The sequence below is a fragment of the Thunnus albacares genome, chromosome 3, assembly GCF_914725855.1.
Source record: "Thunnus albacares chromosome 3, fThuAlb1.1, whole genome shotgun sequence".
NCBI lineage: Eukaryota > Metazoa > Chordata > Actinopteri > Scombriformes > Scombridae > Thunnus > Thunnus albacares.
Genome location: NC_058108.1, coordinates 22,547,460 through 22,571,732, shown reverse-complemented (window position 1 = coordinate 22,571,732; position 24,273 = coordinate 22,547,460). Strand labels below are relative to the sequence as shown.

At 40.2% G+C, this 24,273-nt stretch overlaps 1 protein-coding gene across 2 annotated transcripts in view; it reads right to left on the bottom strand.

Moving 5' to 3' along the window:
• tet2 (tet methylcytosine dioxygenase 2) overlaps positions 1–18,395 on the bottom strand; it is a 36,077-nt gene extending 17,682 nt beyond the window's left edge. Inside the window, exons 1-4 of one of the 2 annotated variants that reach the window (XM_044347050.1) lie at positions 18,298–18,395; positions 16,526–16,633; positions 15,556–15,707; positions 13,859–14,746 (exon numbers count right to left, since the gene is read on the bottom strand). The gene's annotated coding sequence lies outside the window, so the exon portion shown is untranslated. The remainder of the gene's footprint in view (positions 1–13,858; positions 14,747–15,555; positions 15,708–16,525; positions 16,634–18,297) is intronic. The other variant, XM_044347049.1, reaches the window with a different exon arrangement.
• Positions 18,396–24,273: the final 5,878 nt, after the last annotated feature.

Genomic DNA, 24,273 nt, shown 5'->3' with positions numbered 1-24,273 from the left:
CCTGAAAACCCCACAATGAGGTAAGCAAGTGAATACAACTTCCCGACCCCATGTGACCACTCTTTTGTTTTGTCTGGCCCTTAGTGCAGTCTGTAAATCAGTAACTAAGTCAAGAGGTGACTATGGTGCTAAGCTGCTTTCAGTGCAGCTCCATTCCTATAGGACACTCCAGGTTTTACAAAGGACCGAACAGAGCCAAGCAGCTTGTCACAGTTGGATGCACCCACACTGAAAAAAAAAAAAAAATCTTTGCAAACCCAGAACAAAGCCAGGGATCCCAGCTGAGTGTGTGCGCGCCCGTACGCGTATAAACATACAAACACATGCGCAGCAATTATGCAATGTTGTAAGTCCAACTTTGTGCTTGCTTTAAGACATTTGGAGTATTGGCTTCAACCTCTCGATTATTTATTAGATTCACAAGGAGATCTATTTTTGCTGCGGATGTAGAGCATTAAACTAAACCAGAGGCACAGCGTTGCAGTGGCTTTAGTGTGGATGCCTGCTGGAAGTTATAACGCTTTGATCTATTTTAGTTTTCTTTCTAGTAGCGAATGTCCACCAGGGAAATGAGCACTCTGTTTTCAGTTTAATATGTCTCAACTTGCTTGGCTTGAACTAAATTCCCAATGAAGCTTTCTTTCCCTCCAGAAGTCAGTGTCTTTGTTTCTAAATGCTGTTGTTTGGTTTCCCTCCCTCTCCCACAGCCTTACCTCCAGTCCTCTGCCCTGTAATTACACATCAGGTTCCTCTGTACTTCTGTCTGCCATTCATCTACTTCCCTCCTGTTCAGTCTATCATCTAGCCAGTGCAGTTATGAACCTGGCTGCTAAGTGCTGTGATAGAAATCTAGACAGTCATTGTCCATAGTTATTGCCTCTGTAGCTATGTATTTGCTGGCTTGTAGATGATCAGTTGCTTTAGTGCTTTGAGGCCTGGGGGCAAGGGTGGACTCTTGGACACAGTGTGATCAGTGTTGTAAAACAATGGACACAGTTTGCACAAGAGTCATTTAAGGCTGGCGGTTAATGCACATGACAGTAGAGCCTTATTTTAACAAGTAAGTGTTTTGTTTTTAATATAGCTTGCATACAAAATTAAGCAAGATGTACACAACTAGTTTCTGTTTGTCTATCAACTTGCTAAAAGATCATCTACTTGTCCATAATAGAATAAAAAAATGAACAACAAACTATTAGGTAGCATGGATATTAGTCCCATTAGCACAATGCTTTATTCTCACAACACTAGTGTAACCACGTTTAATGCACTGGACTCACACTGTGTTTTTGTTATTCGCAGAGAGAGCCAGTGAAATATGAGAGCTGCCATAGTAGATGGGGTCTATTTGGCGTGACTTGGCAGCCGTATGTGACATTCACCACTAACGACAGCTGCTGGGAGACTCAGGTCTCTGCACTTTCAGGTTGAGACCTAGGCAGCTAGGCTAAAGAGTCCTGCTGTTGAAGAGAAAGAGAGAGGGGTGGGGGGTGGGGGGGGGCTGTGGAGCAGCCCTGTAAATCAAACACACACTTGCCAAGCCGCACCACTGTTTTGCAGAATAGTCCCAAGAATAAGCCATAATCTCAAGTGTACATTTCCTTGTCTTTGCTGAAATGGGCCTGTTCGTATTTTCCTGTTTAAAAGATAAGAACACAGAGCATGCATCTAGTCCAGAGATTGTAAATTTTCTGAGCACTTAAAACCCATATGCCTTCTAAACTGGGTAATAATAGTCTGTTAAATACTAATACTTATCGTAGTATGACTTGGCTGAATTTTATAACTTTAACTGTGTTTTATAACTTTAACTTAAAAACATCACAACATATAACATTAACCCAGTTAAGTTGTCAGTCAGTATTAATAGTTCACTACCAACTAGTCTAATATCAACACTGTATAAACCTTCAGTGTTTCCACTCTTGGCAGCTTTGCTAGTCATGTAGCTACTGTAACCACATTATGCTTCCCCATTCATTAACCATACATCAAAGTCTTATTTCCATTTCTGAGGCCTGTATTGTCATATACCAACTTTTACCGAAGTAAGTAAACATGATGATATATAACTGGAAATTTCAACAAAACATACAGATAAATAAAGATATGAAAGAGAGCTACAAATGAGGAAAATTAAGCCCTTGTTCATTGTATAAATTTTGGCAATGGATGTTTAATGTGAAAGAGTAGAAATACTGTAATGGCTGTGTATGCGAACAGGCTGGAGTTAGACATTTCAGACTGCACACAGCAGGGCTCTAAGTGAAACCTCATCCTTAGCAACCCCTACCAGTGTAATTAGGTCAGATGACTTGCATTCTACAGTGTTTTAAATCCCTCCCATAAATATAGAGCCGGACTCGCCGCTCTATAAACCTCATGACCTGCACAGCTCGGCATTCCGGCTGACTATGTAAACAACAAATATGTTGGCTAAAAAGCAGCACAGAATCTCTCAAAGATATTTTTTGAATTTAAGGCTGAACTTTATTTATTATATGCTACACAAGTGTAATGGGTCAAGTTTTTAAAGCCACATCAATAAAAACATCCTGAAACAGCTCTGTTGACAAAGACAAGAAGACTATGAATTCACATTTGCCTGATTTAAGTCCATTTAAGGCTGTGTTTGATTAGTCCTTTAGACATCCATGTAAGCATTTTGAATTATGACAGGTCATGACATATGGCTGGCATATGAGCTGTGGGGGTTGACTCCACTGCTGGAGTTTTGGGGGTAAAGTTAACATGGTGGACTGGAAAGTCTGGAATGTCTGGAAGGTTAAAAAAAAAAAAAAGAGTTGTAACGTACAATGTGAAATAAAGTGCTAGTAGCATGTGTTGCTACTGATGGTCAAATGCTCCTCAGGCATGATAGGACAGATGTTCATTCATGTTCTGCATCTCACTGAGTCTCTCATTCAGGCACCTCACACTTGTGATTTATGTCACATGGCACGCTCACGCAGCACTTACAATGCACCTCACATGGTTGCTCGTGCCTTCTCTCTCTCTCTTTCTTTCTAGCAGTATGAACATATGACACTCTCCACCCTGGCCAAGAAACAAAAGGCCCCTGTATCTGCAGTCATTTCTGTAATCCTCCAAATTTACATGCTAGCCAGGCCATTGTAACATTTTCTTCAGAGTGCTTGGATCCGGTTGCACTTCTTTCACATGGAGAACCTTTGCAACATGTGGGATCTACACTCTGATAGCACAGCTCTCCACAGAGAGAGAAAATAACCAAACAAATTAAACATGAAAGTGAAATCCTGAACACAAACCTAAATAATTGTAGACCACACACACAGGTCAGAGCCCTTGTGCCATATCGCCATTTCTTTATTTATTTGGTATTAAAAACAGCAAACACATACAAAGGAACACAGGAAGAGTGCTGGAAATGTGCATGTATTTAGTGTTAGCTTAGCTTATGTGTGTGCAGATCAACTCATGTTTTTCTTTTCCCTCAAAGAAATAGTTTGAAATTTTAGGACATACACTTGTTTACTTTCTTGCAGAGAGTTATTGTAGATGAGATGATTTATAATGCTCTCACGTCTTTGGTGAATTTGAAGCTACTTACTGAAGTCGCTGCATCCAGCCAAGAAACAGTCTGGCACATAACCAAATGTAAAAAACCACAACTTTTTGTTTTTACGCTTAGATTTTTGTACAGATAAAACAAAAGAGATACAACAAGTTTATTTGTGAGCTTTGGAGGTGCTGGCAGGAGGATTTTTTCACCTTTGGACAGCTGTTTTCCCCTGTTTCCAGTCTTTATGCTAAGCTAAGTTTAGCTTTAGCCGATAGCTTGCTGTATTGCCAGTACCGTACAGGCATGGGAGTGGTATCGATCTTCTCATCTAAGAAAGTAAATATGAATATTCCCCAAAATGTCCAACTATTCCTTTAAGACAGCGAGGTAAGGAAATGTTTAGGCGTAGCACATCAATAAAAGCCACCAACTTTTATTGATGTAACGCTTTTGCTGTTTCTAACTACCAGTTGATTCATCTGGCATGTTTGAAGAATACAGTATACAGCTTCTGTTTTACATTATGACATGGCAATCTTTTATATTTGTTACTGAGGGGATGCAGATACATGTGAAGATTACCAGGAATGCAGATGCTTGAGGTTCTGAGTTAGCGACGTGACTCATGTTGGTTCCATTAATAACAGCATAGGAGGAGGAAATCTCACTTTGCCCTGTACAACCTCAGGCCTATGTTTTCTGTCAGGTAGAGAAGTGCAGTTTCCTGTTAATGCTGGCTGTGGCCTAATCACTAGATTGTGATGTAATGATGGCTGCGTCACATGACGGCCTGGAGCAACAGATCTCTGCTTTTCTTCCCTCTTCTGTCCTTTTCCTCTCCCTTCATGACTGACCACAAACAGCTCTGCAGGTAGAATCAGCTTGCTGACAAAACTGAATCCTGGTGACCAAAGGACACTCTCATTCAATTAAATACAACATAAAAATCTCATTGGATTTTAAAGTGATGCAATGTTATTTAGCATTCCTGTGTGTCATTTTCACAACCTTTTGCAATGTTTGGGGGATTTTCAGAGATGTATGTATGCAAATACATGTGAAATGCTATTCAATATCTTGATTTTCTTCTTTGAATCTGCAGACAAGATTAATAGATTACCACAGAAACACAGGGGACATACACTTCTGTTTGTAATTTCTTCCCTAGAGAGCCTCCTCCCCCTCCATAAGAAGAAGGGATCTGTACAATCTACATTGTTCTTTATGTCTAATGCCAAACAGATGTGGCCGAGTTGTGGAGATTCTCACTGCAAGTCTTTGTGCTCCCACAGCTTTTTGTCTCTTTGCCTTCTTATATTGTGTTTTGACATCTGTTAACTAACTATAGCATTACTCTATTAAGTTAACTAGAGCTTCTTAGCATTATTTTTATTTGACGAATATGTTTAGATATAGAACAGAATAGTTGGGAACCCAAGAAAGACAAAATGTACAAATGTCTCATTAGTATCAGTCTGAGTGAAGTTTTGGGAGTATGGATTAAATATGCAGTGCCTGCTGCTAAAAGTAAGATTATTAAATAATTTCTACAGTTTTAAAGTGTACAACAGGAAGTTGGGGAAATGTGAATCTACAGTTCTGCACTATTATGTTTATTATGCGAGCCTACACACAATCTGAATTCACATTTTTGTTTAAGGACAGTTTTAATTTTGAGAGTTCTTTTGATCTTCCATGTGTAGATGAATTGGTGATTGCTGATTTGTATATAGGTGACTAAAGGAACCCTACAAATGAATGTCAGGGTTAAAAGGTTTCAGTACTAGTTGTGCCCCATTCTATGAAGATGATACATAACTAAAACAACTCCTTCTTAGCTACATTGTTCCATGGTTAGCTCAAAACAACCTGAAATGATCCATCTGGAAAATGCTGGTAACTGGGTATAACTTCCTAGAGGGAAAGAGATAAACTAAAAGACAGGAAAGAATAACTGGCACCACAACGATAAACCACATCCAAGTGCTCATAGTCATAATTAAGATCAATGTCAGCAGTAATCCCAGACTGTTTGATCATGTTGTACTGGGTTCAGCGGGCTTTGTCTTCGTGGAGCTCAGGAAACAGTGGGCAAGACACATAAAATATGTTTTCCCATAAATAGCCATGAGCAATATAGGAGTTTGTGATTTGTGGAAACCTATTAAGGACCCGAGGACATGACTGGTTTTTTAGAGCTACTTTTAAAGGGCGAGGTTGAACTCGCTGAACTGCTGACAACTTGTATTTGAAAAGAGCCTCATGTTATCCTGTAGATCCTTAAGAATAATGGACAAATCCTTCAGGGTCTTCATTTTGAGATTTCTGAACTAGATAAGGGAGTTCAAGTTATTGATACAAACTAATACATAAATATTAGTATGTTATGAAAGTTTTGGTGGTTTAAAATCCTTGGTATTGAATGGCTGTGCAATGGTTTGAGTGTCATATTTTAACGGCAAGGGCGAGGAGTGACAAAATTCTATAAGATGACAAAGGTATGAACAACAACTCAACAGTTTTTGTTGCAGGGGATAAACCCCGCCTCTGTACAGTTCTGATACAACTTGTTTAGCTGGTTTTCTGGGAAAACGGCAAACACTCATAAGCATACGAAACATCCTGTTGGCATGTGCTACTGTTATACTTTGTCTACTTAAATCAGCCTTTTAGTTTATTCTTAAAATGTTTCACGAAAGACTAGATTTTATATTATTTTTGAATTATAACACAGCAATCTAAATATTAAATAACACTGAAACCGCCCAAAGAACCGCTGATAACAGATCACAGTGTCAGAGATCATATCTATTAACGATCAGCTTTCCCTCCCAGTATTAAAAAAAACATTTCAGTGAAACAGTGCCTTTTCTCAGAGCCATTCATGTCAGAGTAAACTATTTCCCAGAGGTTGATCCTGATAGTAGACAGCAGTTGAACATTAGCCCAGATCTGACTGCATAAACCTGTTAGTCTTGAATTTTTTTCCTGTTTAATCAGCACAAACTGAAGAGAAACCCTGACTTGCTGGGAAGCACCCTGTACCATGACTAAGAAGCCCTCTGTGCAAAGTTTACACACATAATCTAAACCTTTTTCTGTGCCTTCAAGCGGCATCACATGGAGACTCTAATTAAGAAATGGGCTTCTGAGCGTACAAACCCACTAACCTGCCCCCAACCCCACGCAGTGCTGCACTTTTTCTACCAAGCTGCCTGTCTTTTTGCCCCTCCAACTCTTTGTCTATGCAACAGTCAATATATCTGACTAACTTGATGAACTGTGTGCAGAGCAAAGTTAATTTCTTTCAGAGTGCATGGTAGCCATGGCGACCATCTTATGAGCGCTCCCAAAGCCCATCTGGTCTAAACATTACCCCAGCACGGCTGACTACAGAATAGGCTGCTTTGCTGTGGTGTGCACATGTGCTTTATGCATTGATCCTGCCAGTAAATCAATAGTGCCACATATTCAGAAACGTACATTTGCACTTGTGTAGATCAACACCGTTAAAATTGCATTTTAGAAATATTTTGAGCTGTAAAACCTGAAATGGTACATTCCTACATTTCTATGGCTCACTTGTTACTGAATTAATTTTGCACTATTTGAAATGTGAGTTGCTCTGTTGTCATCTGTGGCTTTTATTTTTAGAGGCTTACCAAGAAAGATACTGTAGTTGATTTCAATTGGAGCAGTGAGAGGAGAAAGGATACTTTATATTGACTCCTCATTCCTTTTCCCAACCACTGTAATCTGGCATGAGATGGGGAAACTCATACACAAAGCCAAGTGATGAACAAACTCTGATTCCCATGTTTCTTCAATTTGACCTCTAGCCTGCAAGTCTTGGCATGTGATTAGCTCACAGGCACATTTATTTAGCAAATATTTCCTCTCTGTTTGCAGGATCCAAATCCAAACCAGCTTCCAATTAAACAGGAAGCGGAGGTGAACAGTAAACAGAGCAAAGGGAAACATTATTATAGGAGGGAAATTAAAACATGGCACACAACATGGCAGTGAAGGAATTCTAAATGGACTGAATACCAGGGTAGATTTCAGAGTTGAACAGGACTGAGCTAAAGAGCAAGAAAAGGATAGTGGCTTATCATACACAAAACCAAGGCATCCAGTTTCCTTTAGTCACATAATGTCAAAAATATACTGTACTGCCCAGAATAACTTTGAATAAGAAATTTTTGCTATGTGCTCTTTTGTCATCTAGCAAGTGAATGTGCTGATATTCTTTCCCTCATTGGCTTCTAAGCAGCCTGACCTAAGCCACTGTTGCTAAGCTTCTTCTTTCCCTCCACTGAGTGGGAGGCACGTGACTCATTGAATAGAAATCACAGATCCTTCTGAGTGAAGGGATTTTTTTTTTTCTATGATTCATGGCCTCAGTTTAAGAATAGACTCTAACTCCATATCTCACACCTCAGCAATTCATCAGGAAGTACGGAGATTTTTAACAATAATTTATGTTAGTTCTTGAACATGGCCTCTCTATTGTTTTAGCATTCACTTGGACAAAATATGTCCGATATGGCAGAGCTTCAGGAGTCATCAATCATGTTCTGCCATGTAGCTTGGTTCTTCACTGCACAGAAAAAATGGATTGGTGCCCACCACATCTGTAAGATTAGATGTGTAAGAGTTTATTTTAGCAAGGAAGCTGATATAACTAAATATTATTTAATCCAGGAGTTTCTATCCATTCCTGAGCCAGTGCTTAAATCAGACTTAAAATTTCCAAATATAAATACATAAATGGATGCAAACCAGTGCAATTGTCATCGGGTGGGTCGGCTAGGAAAGACACCAGCTGCTGGACTAGTACATTCCACTTAGGAAACCTAATATTGAGCTTGAGCCACTTGAAGCCCACAGAAGTAGTTAGTGATGTCATTCAAAGCCTTTGGTAGGGTTACGCTTCTAAATGACATTCGGGACCAGCTGTCTGTCTTTGTGCTCCTTGTGTAGACAACAGGGGGCCATGGGGCCTAACCTTTTCAATGACAGCTCTTAGCAGCAAAACCGTCCATATCTGACAGCCATTTTAGAAGAGGGCAAACAGCCATCAGAAGCAGTTGTTTAGATAACTGTGGATCCCTTTGAGATTGCGCTATCATGACGGAGCTTTGCAGATCATGTGACAGGGGCATTAGCTATCCTTTTCAGATTTTGATATAAATTTGCCAATTCTTTTATCAGAAGATAAATTATGACGGGCCGTGTAAAAAAAACTTTTTGAAACTTTTTTTTTCCAATGAACCTCTTAGGATTAGACTTGTGTCCACTGATTTGATTTAACTGGAACTGACTGATCTCTATACGTTTGATATTATAGTCTTGATGGCCTGTGTGCAAGTTTACCTCTCCACATATTGTTATGTTTATGTTTAGACATTTTTTGTCTGCATATGTTAATCTTGTAGAAAACAGATCTGACATTTAGCTTTCCTTTTAAGAGAACACACAATTATTTAATCATACATTGAGAAAAGAGGGTTTTTACTTCTAGAGATGAAAAAGGTTCACCAAGTTCTATTTAAAGTGTTTTCATTTTTTTTTAGGTGTTTTAAAGTGTTTTCATCATATTAACTAATTCATAGAATTTATATTTGCATGAGCACGTTCTCCAACTGGATCCACCACAGTGACACAGTGTTACTCAATGGAAAGTGCCACTGTGGGTGTGCTTTTACCAATGTCTGTTTTACATGGGTAGCATTATGTGTGAGACTTTGCAAATATTGCAAGTTTGTTTTAATGTTGAAAAGCTGGAAGTGTCACGTAAGTTGATGAAATCATCTGACCTGACAGAAAAGATACAGCCACTTTCATCTCATCACCTAGCACTGTTAAGGCCTTCTGCTGCGCAGGAACTATGTGCTATCAGAGTGGCATCAACATAAAAAAAGGCCTGCTGAGCATGGCAACGTTCTCGAGCACAGACGCTGTTGTGGCTGTGGCTCTTAATTTCTTTTTTTTATTCACTTAACTTCAGGTAGCGGAAGCGGCGAAAACAGCATTCAAGAAAATTGTCCAAGCGTAGGAGGGGCGGACCGGCGAGAGGCGGGAAGGGATGCTATTCGCTTTGGGGCACTTACGTAACATCTCACTTGCCTCTCTCTCTGTGGAATGCCAGGATAGTGTTTGTAAACAGAGCGGCCATGTGCAAGTGCTCACGTGGAGGAAGCTTTTGAGTTGCTGCCCTCGCTGTCTCACCCCTGAGGTAAACCCTGACATCGATACATGCTCGCAGGGCCAGGAACACTCCCTCCGGCCCTGTGCCACTCAAACAGAGCCTTATCACTCTCACTCCATAATTACGCTTCAGCCCGGCTAACAACGCACATCGTTGAGGAAAAAGAAGGCCATGAGTCATATTTGGGATTCATAGTGTATCTGGTGTGGCAATTACTGATAACATTTTTGTATGTCAGACTCATAAAAACGTTACTACTATTACATAATTCCAGTGATGACCAATAAACCACACTCATTACTCCCTCTGAGTCTCTTTTACAAGGTAGGGCCTATGTGGAACAGAAAGCCAAGATTGTTGTTGGGGTTTGAAATAGATCTGGTTTGATAATGGTTGATAAATGACATATTGACATGCTTTGTAATTTAGACTCATTCAAGGGAATTCTTTCTGTTAATTATGAAAAAAGACATGCATATAATTTTCTTTAAACCACAACATTTTGCAATATTTTTAGCTCCACACATAGAAAAGTCCAAGTGAATCACAATTTAAAAGATGTTTTGAGGCCAGTCCTTTTTCAATCATATTCAGCAAATACACATTTTGCTTTTTTGTGCTTTTAGTTTGCAGCTTTGCTCTAATCAACAAGAGGATTTTCACACAAAGAAGTTAATCAGTAGATTAACGGTCAATGTGCCTGAAATGTTTCAAAAGTGCCTAAATAATGGACTATGTTATGTCACTAAAATTCCATTGCAGAAACACCTGATTGTGGTTTGCTGCTTTTCTCTTTCTTTCTCTCTCTATAGCAAAACAACCCCCAATAGCAGACAAGAGGAAAATCAATATTGAAGAAATCAATACAACACTCAGTATTTCGCCATTTTGTCTCAGGAAAGCAGTCAAGCTATGACCAACCAGCCAGCCAGCCAGCAGGTAGTGAAATCTAAAATGTCTAACTTGCCACTGGGCCTGTTTCTCTGTGTCATGTGTGCAGCACCCCTTGGGTGGAAATATGATGCGTGGGCTGAACAGAGCAGGGTCAGAGGTGAGGGCTTGGGTAAGGGCTTGGGTATTGTAAGTGGACAGCATTGTTGTGGAACGCTATGGCAACTGGACATTCTTCCCAAAGGTGATATTGTCTTTGCCCTGGGACTGACATAAAGGGGACTTACAGCCATGACGAAGGAGCAATCCAACCGCATGGCTTTATCTGTAGGTGTGGATAGATGAGAGAAGCTATGTAAATGTGATTGATCTATTTGGCCCTTCCCCCACACAGCCCCCTGTAGGCCCATTAATGCTCTGGTGCCTTTTCAGCTGCTGATGTAACAGCAGCCATGCAGAGGCTCATGGAAACACTTCCAGCAGGACTGTGTGTTTATATTTTTTTATTTTACAGTTTTCATAGTGAGTTAATATCCAGGTCAGGATTAGCTTTTATAAATCCTGTGTACAGTGCAACTGAACACAAAGAAGAACACGAATTGCACATCCAAACTGTAATAATGTGCTTTCATTAGCAAGCAAGTGCAGTTAAACCAAACTGAACAGATCAAATTATGCAGCAGATGTAATGCTCAATCTAATGTTTAATGCGCTTAGGGATAGTTAAAATTAAAAAAAATAGTTCACTGGATACAAAAGATACAGAACCAGCTCCTTGTTGGCTACTTTGAGCTGTTTAAAAACTAATTTTACAAATTTCCTGTGAAGGGTTAGGTATGATGTAACATTATCTTTATCTTCAGAGTCTCAACATTATGAATGAGTCAATGGGATCGCCACAAAAATATACACACATACGTGTACATACACGCACACACCAAAGCGTGGATCAGCACCTGATCTCATGCAGTCACAGCATACTTGATGAATACTATGGAGAACACCCCCACTTAAGCACTTGTGTTGACACTACACAGTCAAAGACCATGCTTGCCATATCAAAACACAGCCACACCATTGCATCAGAAGGGTACGCCACCATTGTTGTTTCCAAAGTTTTCTGACAGCTCACTAGGAATAAAAATGGGATCCTTTTCCACTACGAGCAAAGAATATTTTCGAGAAGAGAGCGTGTAGCGTGAAGGCTACAGGCTCTGCAGAGGCGACCGCAGAAATGCAGCATGTAAACAAAAAAACTTTAAAACAAACGCGAAAGGGGAATGAGAATGTTTGGCTGTTAGAGAGTAGTGTTCCTCTTTGTCTGTCATCAGCTATTCACATAAGAGCTAGCTGACTGTCCTTCAGTCATTTGACAAGCAACTGACTTTATTTTAACTTCACTGCCCCTACACCTTTTCTGTAGCCCCTTTTATCCACATTCTTTACTCTGTAAATGTCACTTTTATCAGTCTTCACTTGAACCCTTAGAAGAACTATAACTTTAACATTATTTTAAAGCTAAACTGAATTCCTGCAATGCTCCTACCTTAGCATTATGCAGGCAGCCTACAGTGTTAGTTACAATGCCCAGTTAAGGATCAGTCATTATTCTCCACCTTGCAGGCATGCATTACTTGGCTTTTTACCTGAGGCCATATTGTAGATACATTACGACAGTAGTCAGTAGAATACACAAGTCCAATACACAAACCTGAGGGAGATCTGTTATATTCTAATGGGCCATTCAGATGTTAATCTTAAAGTAGCACTTAGTGAATTCAGGAAAAAAACTAACATCCAATTAGCTATTTGCTAATTGAAATAACACCTACTACAAATCTGAATTTACATGTTGTTATCATGTATTTAACTACTGTATTTCTAAAATATGTGCATACTAACACAAAAACCCTTAACTGTGTGATTATGTCACTGCTATCATTCCATTATCGTTCTTTGTTTCTCTATCTGTGTAAGTATTAGGTCACCATGGTGTTATTCTATACCAATTCCTTTCAAAATGATTACATATCACACACAGACACACATAGAAAAACACAGGCATGCATCACTCTTTGTGTTGTCAGTAATCTACTTGTCAATTGCTCTGTTTCCAACAGAACACACCAGTCTGATTATTGTGACCTTTAACTGCTTGTAGTGCATTAAAAATATACATTCCTGTCTTGTAAGTAGTAGTTAAACTTTGGATAACTTTTCCTCAAGAAATAAAACGTTTGTTGCTGCTCTTTGGCAACAATCCCTTGTTTAGCCTCGAGTTAAAAAAAAAAAAAAAAAAACTGCTCCAGAATTACCATTCTTGTTCCTCCAGTTAATGGTGCGGTAGGATAGAGTTTCATTTCCTTCAGAGCTTTCTGACCTTGTCTGCCTTCACTACACTCTGCCACCACAATTCTCTTCTCTTTTGATTCTCCTTGGGATTTGCCTTTGTGTCTGCTTGTCATTCAGTGGTGAAAGCAATGAAAGCTGATTCACAGAGATACACAAAGCCAGAAGCTATTCCAGCTCCACTGCTCTGCAGACACTGTGCACTTACTGCTAGACCCGTCCAGGTTGGACTTTTACTCTCCTACATACAGTCTCCATACTGAACAGCACAAACAAACACATACACAGCCAGATATATGCAAATGAGTAGCTACACTGGCTAACTCTGCCTGCATTTTAACATATTTCATGAAATATAACATCATTCAGTAATAGCTATTAATTACACATAAATGTTAAAAATGTGTTCCCATTCATACAAAAAACTCACAAATAACACACACTCAAACACACCTTTAGTAACAACTGCCTAACAAAAAATGCAAGGTTGAAATGTTGAGAAAGAAAGAGAGCATTATACAGGCATTTGAATTATGCTTAAAGAAAAACTACTGAACAAGCAGTCTAAGTACACCATTTTCCATGATGCATTCAAAAGCAGCAAGAATGTTGAGTGAACACAGAACTCACAAGAAAACACAAAAGGTGTCTCTCAGTTTAAGCTGGCAAAAAAAAAAGAAAGAAAATCGTCAGCCATGTTGGAGTAGCTTTATCTAATATCCCCTCCTTATTATGTTAGCTCTTGCTTTTACGGTGGGGAACATTAGCTGTACCTCGCCTGTTACAAAAAGCACTAAAAATACACCCGAGGTTAAAGGGGAAAAAGGTAAGCTAGAGTATTAAGCCTCCGAGCAAATTCTCACCTCCTTTTGCGTCCCTCCACTTTGTAGAAATTCCAACAAACCGTCTGGATGTCCTCTTTAACAAATCCTAAAGGGCAGCCATCTTGCCTCCTTCTGTTCTAACTATGAAACAGACTCCACATCAATATTCATGGAAACCAGTCTGACGTCGGCTCTCATCATCAGGAGAAGCCCGGGTGTCGCTGTTTGCCGGCCTGAGAAGCACACTCATATGTGCCTCTGGTGTAAGGCAGTAGAGGCATGCAGAGTGGACAAAATGTGCATGCAGCTCAGGGGGAAGAGCCTTGCTTTGCTGGCAAACTCAAATAATCACAAAATCACTTTCCTGCTGAGTCCTTCCCACACAAAGGGAGAGGTTTTCTTTTCCCCCCTCTGCTCCCTCCTCTCTTTTTCTTCTTCCCTCAGCCGCACACAATAGTGAACACTATGATGGCTGCCCTGAAGCACTGGAGTGGATTCAGAACTGGTCTCCACCCCGTGCACTTTTTGTTGAATATTGCAGCGGTCTCAACTGTCTGAGTAGAGCATGCCTCCACCCCCTTTCTTACTCAGACAGGAAGCTGAGTGGGTTTTTCCCTCCCTTTCACTCTATCTTGACTTCCTTCTTTCATTTTCTTTCTTTCTCTGTCATAGTTTACACAAGTTCCTCTTTGGTGTGGTAATAGCACTCATTTTTGAGAGCATTACAGCAACAATCAGTTGTGGCTAGTTTGAAGTCCGACTCAGTTGAGCAATGCACTCATTTCCAACGGCTGTGTCTTATTTTGGCACGCTTGTGCTGGCTGGCTCATTTTTAGAGTGGGGTGCAAGACAACTCTTGCCTGCCTGCATACAACTTTGCTTCATCTGTCTGCCAAGACCACCTCCTGTTGACACTGGCCACGTGGGCTTGAAAGAGATAGAGAGAGCAGTGTGAGACAGAAAGGGGCTGAGTGTGATTGAAAAGACAAATTCAGTCTTGTAAGATTGCTGCATGAGTAAAAATATGTTGGAAAGTACCAGTATCTCAGCTGTGGTTTTTTTCAGTGAGTGTCAGCAACTATGGTATTCAGAAGAGTTAAAAGTGTGAAGTTCAGTTTGCAGATTGTGCAAAAACATTACAACAGGAATGATGCCACCTGCTATGATGTTTTGTTTGGGATTTCAACTAATTTAGTTTGATAACCTCTGTACATGCATTTAGATATATGATATTTTGATTACTTTGATTATTAAGTATGTCATTTTTGTCTAGACTAACGGGGTGTCAGTCAATGTTTTTATGTCTGTATGTATGTCTGTATGCTGTCAGTGCTTGTATAATTTTATGTGGACTAAGATTAGCAACTGCGGTAGCGTAAGCTAATGGGGATCCGAATCAAGAATAAAGATTGTATTTGGTTTGCATTTTTGATTGAATGATTTTTATCCAGTGGTTTAAAGGAAAAGAAAGGCGTTAACATAATCCAAAAAAAAGTTCAATACACAATTAATACTGATGTAACAACAATGAAACTTGGGAAATATAGCCTAAGTTTTTTTTCAAAAACACATGTTACTATTTGTTAACAGTAGTATTTTGAAAAGCCAAAGCATTAACTAACATGCAGCCTCCACTGACAGTACTATTTAATTCCTGCTTTACTTTACTAACAGGTGGGTCTTGTCTGAAAATAATCTGCCTTTAGCTGCAGTTCAGGCTTAAATGGAGACCCCACCTCTTTCCCAGCAGCCTGCCTAGCTGCAGTGACATTTGTTGACTCAATAGTTGCAGGCTCAGAGCAGAAAAGGAGATTTGTTTTTACACAGAATGGGGGAGGGGAAGAGGCAGGCAGAGGAAGGAGGAGTCACTCTGGCTGTAACACAGATTCTGCAAGAGGACAAAATAGACCCTTTTACTGTACATAAAATGTTCCTTCCTTCCTCATATAATCTAATTGTTACTCAGATGCACATTTAACTGCTGAAGTATAAATTCAGCTGTAGTTGTTTCAAATGAAGTCATTCTCCCTGCTTGTGGGATTAGTTAATGGTCAACTTTTAGCAGTAGCCTTACACAGAAATGTCTAAAATGTGAGGAACATTTAGTCTTTTCATGAGGAACAGTTTTGAGGTGAATCCAGGTAAAAGCCCTCATTGACCCCCCCCCCCCCCCCCCCCTTTAATCAATACTGGCCACAAAGAAGTAGATATAGATAAAAACAAAGCACACAAGTGTTAGAAGGATATGTGTATAGTGCAAAAAGAACTCCAATCCACAAGAAGTCCCTAATATATTCACTGTACATCCTTAAGTGCAGCATATAACCTGCATTAATCATCTTGCTGTTGTCAGGGAAAATTTGTTATTTTATTATTTTAGTCAAGGAATCACTATTAGTAATAGCAGTGGAGTTGATGTCATTTTTTCTGTGTGGGTGAAAAGATAGTAAATGAATGTTTCTGAGTTTCCTTTGGAGACTGCTGGCAGTGGCATGTTTATGCTTGTCCTTTGTTGTTAATCCTTGTTTGCATAGACTAAAGTAATGTGAACTGCAGCTAGCTCAGCTAATGGTTAGAGAACTGGTGACCACATAATTTGAATCCCCAGGTGAGCAGTGAATATCTTGGAGGTGAATGAATGAAAAGCACGTCTTCCCCTCTCCTCAACTGCCATCAAAGCACCCCTGAGCAAGGCAGTTAACCTACCGCTGCACCAGTGAAATGTCCCAATGATTAATGCTGCAGGGCTTTCAGTGGCTGTTTGGACTGGTCAGCTTCCTTCCCTCTCCCTGCAACGGCTCCCTCACGCCACTGCTGTAAACAAGAAAGTGCACTCAGTCAATATGTCTGGTTAAATAACATTCAATTTACACATTGAAGTTTTTGTAACTGCTGTCCAAATTAGATGTATCTACAGTATGTTCAATTAGTCGCAGTACACAACAAGTAATTTTGATATACTCAGAAAACCAGTGTATATGTTTTTTCTTCTCTGGATGAATGTATCTATTTGTTACTCTTAAAATTTGCAGCCACAGTACTGCAATAATGCAGTCAGTACATTTATCAGTGCTTATCATGCATGCAACTTAAAATGGCTGCTTTAACTTTTGGCATGTGTATTGTCAGTGGGCAGACTGCAGAGCTCCTTGCTGGGCTGCTTCCCCTAAAAGCTACTGTAACTCGTAAATCGGAGATTATCTCGTCATTCCTCTCACCTTGTCACATTTCAAAGGAATGGAGGTGTGTGCCGTCACCTCATCTGTAAACACAGAGCTGTGACCTCATGCTGACCCAGGGTCATCAAAATTTAGGCACACTTGTCACTTGGCTGATTTCACACCTAAAGATGAGGATGAGCATTAAGGGTTTTTTTTTCTTGTGGGCCCAGTGCTCTTGTTGATTTATGCCAAACAAAACAAAGACAGGATCCTACTGGGTCCTCAGGTCAGAGATCTGGGCTGCTGGTCTTGAGATCTGTTTGTCACTGCGGTGGTTTATAGTCTGGCTTCCTGAACAGGCTTTTTTGGTTCTTTCATGTCAAACTGTGGCTGCAACGCATAAGTCCACAGGATGAAACTAGCCAACAAGTCCTCCAAATTAAATGACAAAAAAACATTGGACCATGCACTCCAGAACTACACAAAGAAACATTTTCTGACATGACGTCCTCCCTGTCGGCAGGATGACATAATTTGTCCTTAAAGTGTGACAAATCACTATTGGAAAAATTAATAGGTTTTATGATGTGACAACAACATGATTAAGGTTTAGTTAGGTTTAGATACAAAAACAACTTGTTTCAGTTTAGGGAGAGATCATGTTTGGGTTAAAATTACTACTTTGTTAAGGTAAGGGAAGCTTCATAGTTATTGTTACAATAATAAGCACATAGTTAAGGTTGGAGGATGATCATGGTCATTGTTTTAGAAAGCCAATGGGAACTTGTGGTTGAAACTGGAAACAGTGATCTCATCAGAACAACTTATTTGAAAAAAAATCAGTCAGGTTTTCATTCAGCACTATGGATGACAGTTTCGGTTACATATTAACCAGTAACTAACCGATTAATTTGTGATGAGTAAAGTTGTGATGTAGCTTTTGTTTTTAAGAGCTGTCCAGCAGTCAGTGATCAGTGCTAGCTTGTCTGCCCTGGTTAGCTTGACTTTTAGCTCATCCTTCTTCACCTCAAAGTGTTTTCAATGCTTTTAGTAACAATAGCTCTCGATGGTACAAAATACTCAGGCTTGAGGTACCAAACTAGCCCTTTCAATCCCTCACCCTCTACCACACTGATTGGCAGCATATCGGTCTCAATCATTCAGCACACCAACTGGGTTATGGCCTAATAACAAAGTAATACATTGTTATTACAGATAGACTGTAGGATCAGCATGCTAGGCTAACAGTCCATCAGCTGTGTGACTTTATATCCATGCTCTGACATCTTTCAGAGCACACAAACACCGTAAACACACCTGTCCGCTGCCCAGCATGGTGCTCTTAAACTGGAGACACCACAGCTACACCTTACACGGCTATGCAAATGATGCTAGCCATGCTAACTAGGTGCTAGCCATCGCGCAGGTTTGGTACAATGGATCTGTGATGTCTCTTTGTATCTGCAGGTTGGTGCTCCTGTCAGTGTTGGAGCCTCTGTGTGAAAGACTTTGGTCAGTAAATGTGTGTTTTTAAAACTGATTTTAAGGCTGTGCTCACTCTCAGTCCCACAAGGTACCAAAATTTGGCACCGATTGATCTAATGTGAATAATGTAACGAGCTCAGTACCCAACCCTAGTATGCAAATTATACTATAGACTGACACGCATAAGGTCAAAAATATTCTCGGCAGTTAACCAATTAACAGTTAACCGTTGACATCCCCATTCAGCACACAGTACTGAAACAGCTCTGCTCGGGGTTGTGAATGACCAGCTGATGGCAGCTGATTCAGGGTCCCCTTTTCTCCTGATTCTCCTAGAACTGAGCACTGCATTTGACACTGTGGATCACACTATCCTCTTAGAGTGCCTCCACATCACCACTGGACTGTCAGACTCTGCACTTAAGTGGTTTCAGTCCTACCTTTCTGGTAGGACTGAGTATGTCTCACTGGGAGATTGCAGGTCTAGATTGCTTTCTGTCACCTGTGGTGTTCTCAAGCGGGTAGTTCTGGGTCTGAAAAGTGAAGCCAATTGTATGGATTGTATGGAAATCTATGGGAAAATGACCCTACTTCTCAGTCATGTAGTACCTCAGTAAACACTTTTCTAATGAGTTTATGGTCTCAATTGCTAGTCTTCTTCAATACAGTATGATGTTCATTTTGTAAATTTTGGTCCCCTTTAATTTAAATTTGGCAATAAAGCATAGTATGCCTTAGGGCCTGGCTACATTGTGATTGTCAAGTCCCTACCACAGTGACAACGTTGGTCGATCAAGTCGCATAAACATAGCGTAACCCCAGATTCACAGAGTGTAGACGTAGCCGTAGCATCACTATTTCGGTGTGTTTTCAGTTCATCAAAGTTACGACATTTTGGTCACCTAAAAAATCTTGTTTGTACTATAAGGGCTCTGAGGAGTCAGATGTTTCGTTTTTCTGAAATAAATTTTGTTTTAATGGTCTTAAGCCCGTTTTTCGCATTAGCATCAATGCTAATGCTAATTTTCGCTGTTAACCATAGACTGTAATTGCAACATGTTAACCAAGCTATCAGCTAGAGTTAAGGTCAGCTCAACCCTCTCATCCAAATATGGTCACTTCTCATCACTTCTGTCAAAATGCCAAACTCGAGGCTTCAGAACAGGAGTCCACAAACTAATAGGTGACGTCATGGTGGCTACGTCCATTATTATTATACAGTCTATGGGTGTTCTGCAAGCATCAGTTCTCAGCCCCATCCTGTTTACTCTCTACATACTCACCCTTGGATGTGTCATCAGCAGACATGGGATGTCTTTTCATTGCTATGCTGATAATACCCAGCTGTACATCAAAACTGCCCCAAGCCCCTCTTCAGCCGTGTCACGCTTCAGCACCTGTCTTGAGGAGATAAAGGCTTGGATGAGCACAAATTTCCTCCAGTTAAACTGCATCAAAACTAAAGCTCTCTGTCTTATTGGCACTCCACACATGAATGAAAAGTGCAGTACAAATTAAATGTATTAGTATTTTTAGTATTTAGTATTTTTTGTTCCACACAGCAGGGTGGATTAGTAAAATGGTCTTTGAACATATTTTCTATTAGCAATAAAGTGTAGTGTACTACTGTTATTACTAAAATAAACAGCGCTCCCCTTCTCTCTCTCTGTCCGGCAACGTTCAGACCAAATCTGGCAGTGTGTGAAAAACTGCAGCCCTCCCATTCTATACCCTTCTGATAAATCCTTAATTGCATTAATCTGTAGCATATTTCATTGTCTCACCAGTACCTTAAACAACACGCCCCAAACCACCAGAGACCCCTGCACCATAGTGCTGGACTTCCGATTTTGGTCTGAACACAGCCTTTCTGTCTCTCTCCCTACCAGTCTTCAAACACAAAGCAGTGGCTACTTCCCCCCAAAACTACATTTTTCATTGGTTTTCTTATTAGTCTTATTTTTATTAATAAGAATAATAATAGATAGAAGCTAAATCAAGTGCTTTATAAATGTTGTATTTGCTGTTTCTGACCACGAAAATGAAAAATGCCTTCCATTTATGTTTTGTCATTTTTTTCACGTTGTTGCCCCCCAGTATGGCAAATTGGCTGGTGCCCCTGGGCACTCACCCAATGGATAATCCGGCCCTAACACTATATAGAGTGTTTGAGCAACAGCCGTTCCTGCACAAAATTTTGAAGAGAGACAAAATCCTTAATGTTTTTCATGTCTGTCCTTAACCTTTATAGCACTGTGATGGTTCTTAGTTGGTGTGACATCTTACTCCTCTCCTCCATCAGTTTTTCAGTCCTTCAGGCCATGTCCACATTGTTATATACAAATTTGAAATTTTTGAAATTCCTTTTTTTTTTTTTTTTTTAACCATTTTGGCCTTCTATTATTATCACACCATCCACAGTGCTTTCTACCAGCAAAAACAGATACTTTCTGAAACTCTTTCCAAAACCATTTATTTGATCTTATTTTGGGACAGAACAACATGTATGATTGTCATGTGATCTAACTCAATGGGCTTGCACATGCCAACTTGAAGAGGCCTAATTATTTTCAGTAATTTCCATATTAATGTCATTTTTTTAACAGATGACTAAAAACAGTGATGTGGGTGGAAAACAGTTCATGAGTAAACATTGTTTTCAGGTCTAACTTCATTAATGTGGGCATGACCTCACTTTGCTGCCCGGAAAAGTTTTGTTTTTATATTTGGTGTGAATCATTTGCTCCTAAAAGAGGTGGTGACTGATTTGTGATGAAAGCATTTGATTTACAGCTTTCTTTACATTGGCCTGAAAGTAGGAGAAAAGGGTGACATCTGACGCGTGACAGGAGCTACTGGGGCTCGTCGTGAAGCTGAGAAAAGCAGCACTTCTCACATGCATCAGTGGTATTAGCACACACCTCACCTGGGGCAATCTAAACACACACACACACACACACACACACACACAAACTCTTTATGTAGGGTAATAACTAGGTGTCCTCTGGCTGGGCCAATACACAAGTGTGTGACCACAGGATTCCCCCCCTAACAAGATGTCACCCACTGCTGCCCCTCCTCCTGTAGTTATCTTAAAAGACAAGGGAGAGTCGTTAGTGTGGGTCTCACATAGCCTAATTGTTTAAGCCACAGCAGGGGGTCTGGGGCAGGGTGGTGCAGATGGGGGTTTACAGAAAGAGAGAGAGAGTAACCAAAGTAACTGGAAAGCAGTTATTTTATAAAACTGAGATCCAAAAGCTACAAAGTTTTAACATTTTTGGTACCGTTTTTCACATTTCCCACAGTCTCAGGACTTTTGTTCCACTTCACAATGCCTCTCTGTCTGCGGTGTGTGTGTGTCATCTAAGGATTGACAGAGTTCCTCCTTGGGCACAGCAGGGTTAGACAAGGCCAATCATGGCCTGCCACTGTTCCCGTGGCGACCCACTGCTTCTGAGAGGTTTAAGAGCTGGTTCCCGCATTCATGCTGCAGGTGCTTCCATCCTCTCCTTACACCGCCCCCAGCTGAAGCCTCCATAGGCATGACCCTCTGTTCAGAGCGGGGAAGCCCTTTTTGCCATCTGTGTGATGTAAGCTTCTCGCCCACTTCTCCAACCCTTGATCCCAGAGGGGAATCAGTGCCTGGCCCCCAGTCATTTGCTGTGAGCCAGATTGTGTTTTTTGTGCAGATTGAAGCTGCATTACCTTTACCAATCTTATAAAACCATGAGAGGAAAGGCAGTAAGCACTTTGACTATGGTATATGAGCAAGCAGCTTGTAAGTTATAAACATATCTACATTTTGTCATGGATTGACCATGTTAATCAGCAGAAAGAGGGCCTCCATTATTAAAGCATCCCTATCTTCAGTAAATCAGTGTCATATTTGGAAAGACTATCGTGCACTTTCATAGAAATAATCACAATTCTAAAATGGATTTCTATTTCTATCTAGTTGACAGACCTTGTGCTCCCAAAGCATTCCCACTGTGTGTTAACTACATGCTCTGGTGTTAGCATGGAACAAATGATGACCCCTGCTGGTGAAGCATGATGACCTACAATGCATCTCATCCTCCTTATGCAGAGATTGACTATTTCAGTATGAGCTGGCCTGACGTTTCCTTTAGTTCGTTTCTTGGACACTCATGTCAAAATTTCATTACTAATTGTGAAACCTCACGTCGTTATGGCATTTTTAAAAATATCCCCCTATAAAGCCACTCCCTTTGCTTTGTCTGCATAAAACCTGGTGCTTTCAAGGCCCTTCAGCAAATTGCTCTATTTGAAAAATTAAATGTTTTTAAAATGTTTTTAAGCTTTTTTAAGCTTTATTTATCAAAACATATGTTTGCATTGAAGTCATATTACTCAAAAAATATTCAATAAATAAATAATTCAAAAAAGTGACAACAAACCATTCATTCTTTTGCAGAGACACAGAGTTGTGCCTCCAACAGAGGTAAGATTTGTGTCTGTTTAAAGGAATGAAAATTATTCAGCCCCTCCATGTGTCGACAGCTGGCACTTGACATTTGTGATTGTCTGGCATTAATGTCACATCACACCACAGCAGCCTTGAACGGTCCCCAAACTGTCTAAACAACATCCTGATTCACCATCCTCCTCCAGGTGGCCCCTGTTTTTGCCCCCACCTGCCTGCCAACTGTCCCTGCAGCACACTGCAGCAAACACTCTGCTGTAACACAGCCAGAACACATCAAGTACATCTTTCATTTCTGCCTTAGCCTCAGTTTGTCAAGTTAATAGTAAACTAGAAGTGTTACTTACTGTTAAGTAAAGTATTACTAGTTTTGAAAGTTCACTACAGGTTATTATAATATTATATATTATCATATCACAGGCGGTCTACTATTCAGTGAGACTGCAAAAGAAAACCTTAGTGGTGGTGAAGAAGTATTCAAATCCTTCAATTGTGTAAACATAGCAATACCACAATAAAATACATTACTAGTAATAGCTCAGTCTAATTCAAAATTTCATGTAAGAGTACATTACAAAATTATCAGGAAAATATACTTCAGGTATCAAAATTACTCATTATGTGGGTAGGAGCTGTTTTGTTAACATTACAGTCACAGGTATTAGAAAGTCAAGGCAATCTGCTTATGATTTCTGATTCTTTTCTCCCTTTCCAATTCAAAATAAACTCAGTAAATGGAGAAACACAACAAATACAGATTCTTCAACACAGGATCCGAGGGCTTACTGAATGGTTTGATAAATATGAAAAATATGTGAATCATATTATGTCCTTCACAATGACCAGGTCTCAAATTGAACACCTAAGGGAAGATTTTGGTGTTAGACAGCACTCTCCACCACCATCATCAAAACACCAAATGAGGGAGATACTTGTGTGATGGATTCCCAGGAGCATTGGACACGCACATAAATATATAGCACCTATAGCTTAGAGACCTATAGCTTAGAGACTACAAGGCTCCTATAATGACAGTAAGCAGTGCTGAGGATTGTGGCTCAACTTGTTAGTCGGTTTGGAATGATGCACAACCAGCCTGTTGAGCTGCCTGCAGCTCATGGTTCAGAAACAGTCACACAGCTGCCCGGCAGCAGCAGCTGCCTCCTCCTTGCTTATCTATGCATTGGCAGCTGAGACGGTCCTTCTAGATAGCACAGACATGAAATCATCCCTTCACCTGCTCCGGGCTCGGTTCAGCATGACGAGCACCCAGCGCAACAACCGCCCACAGCCATGTTGTCTATCACCAGACAAACCTCCCTTCCTCTGAACTGCTGAACCATAAAACACTTAAACCTGACAGG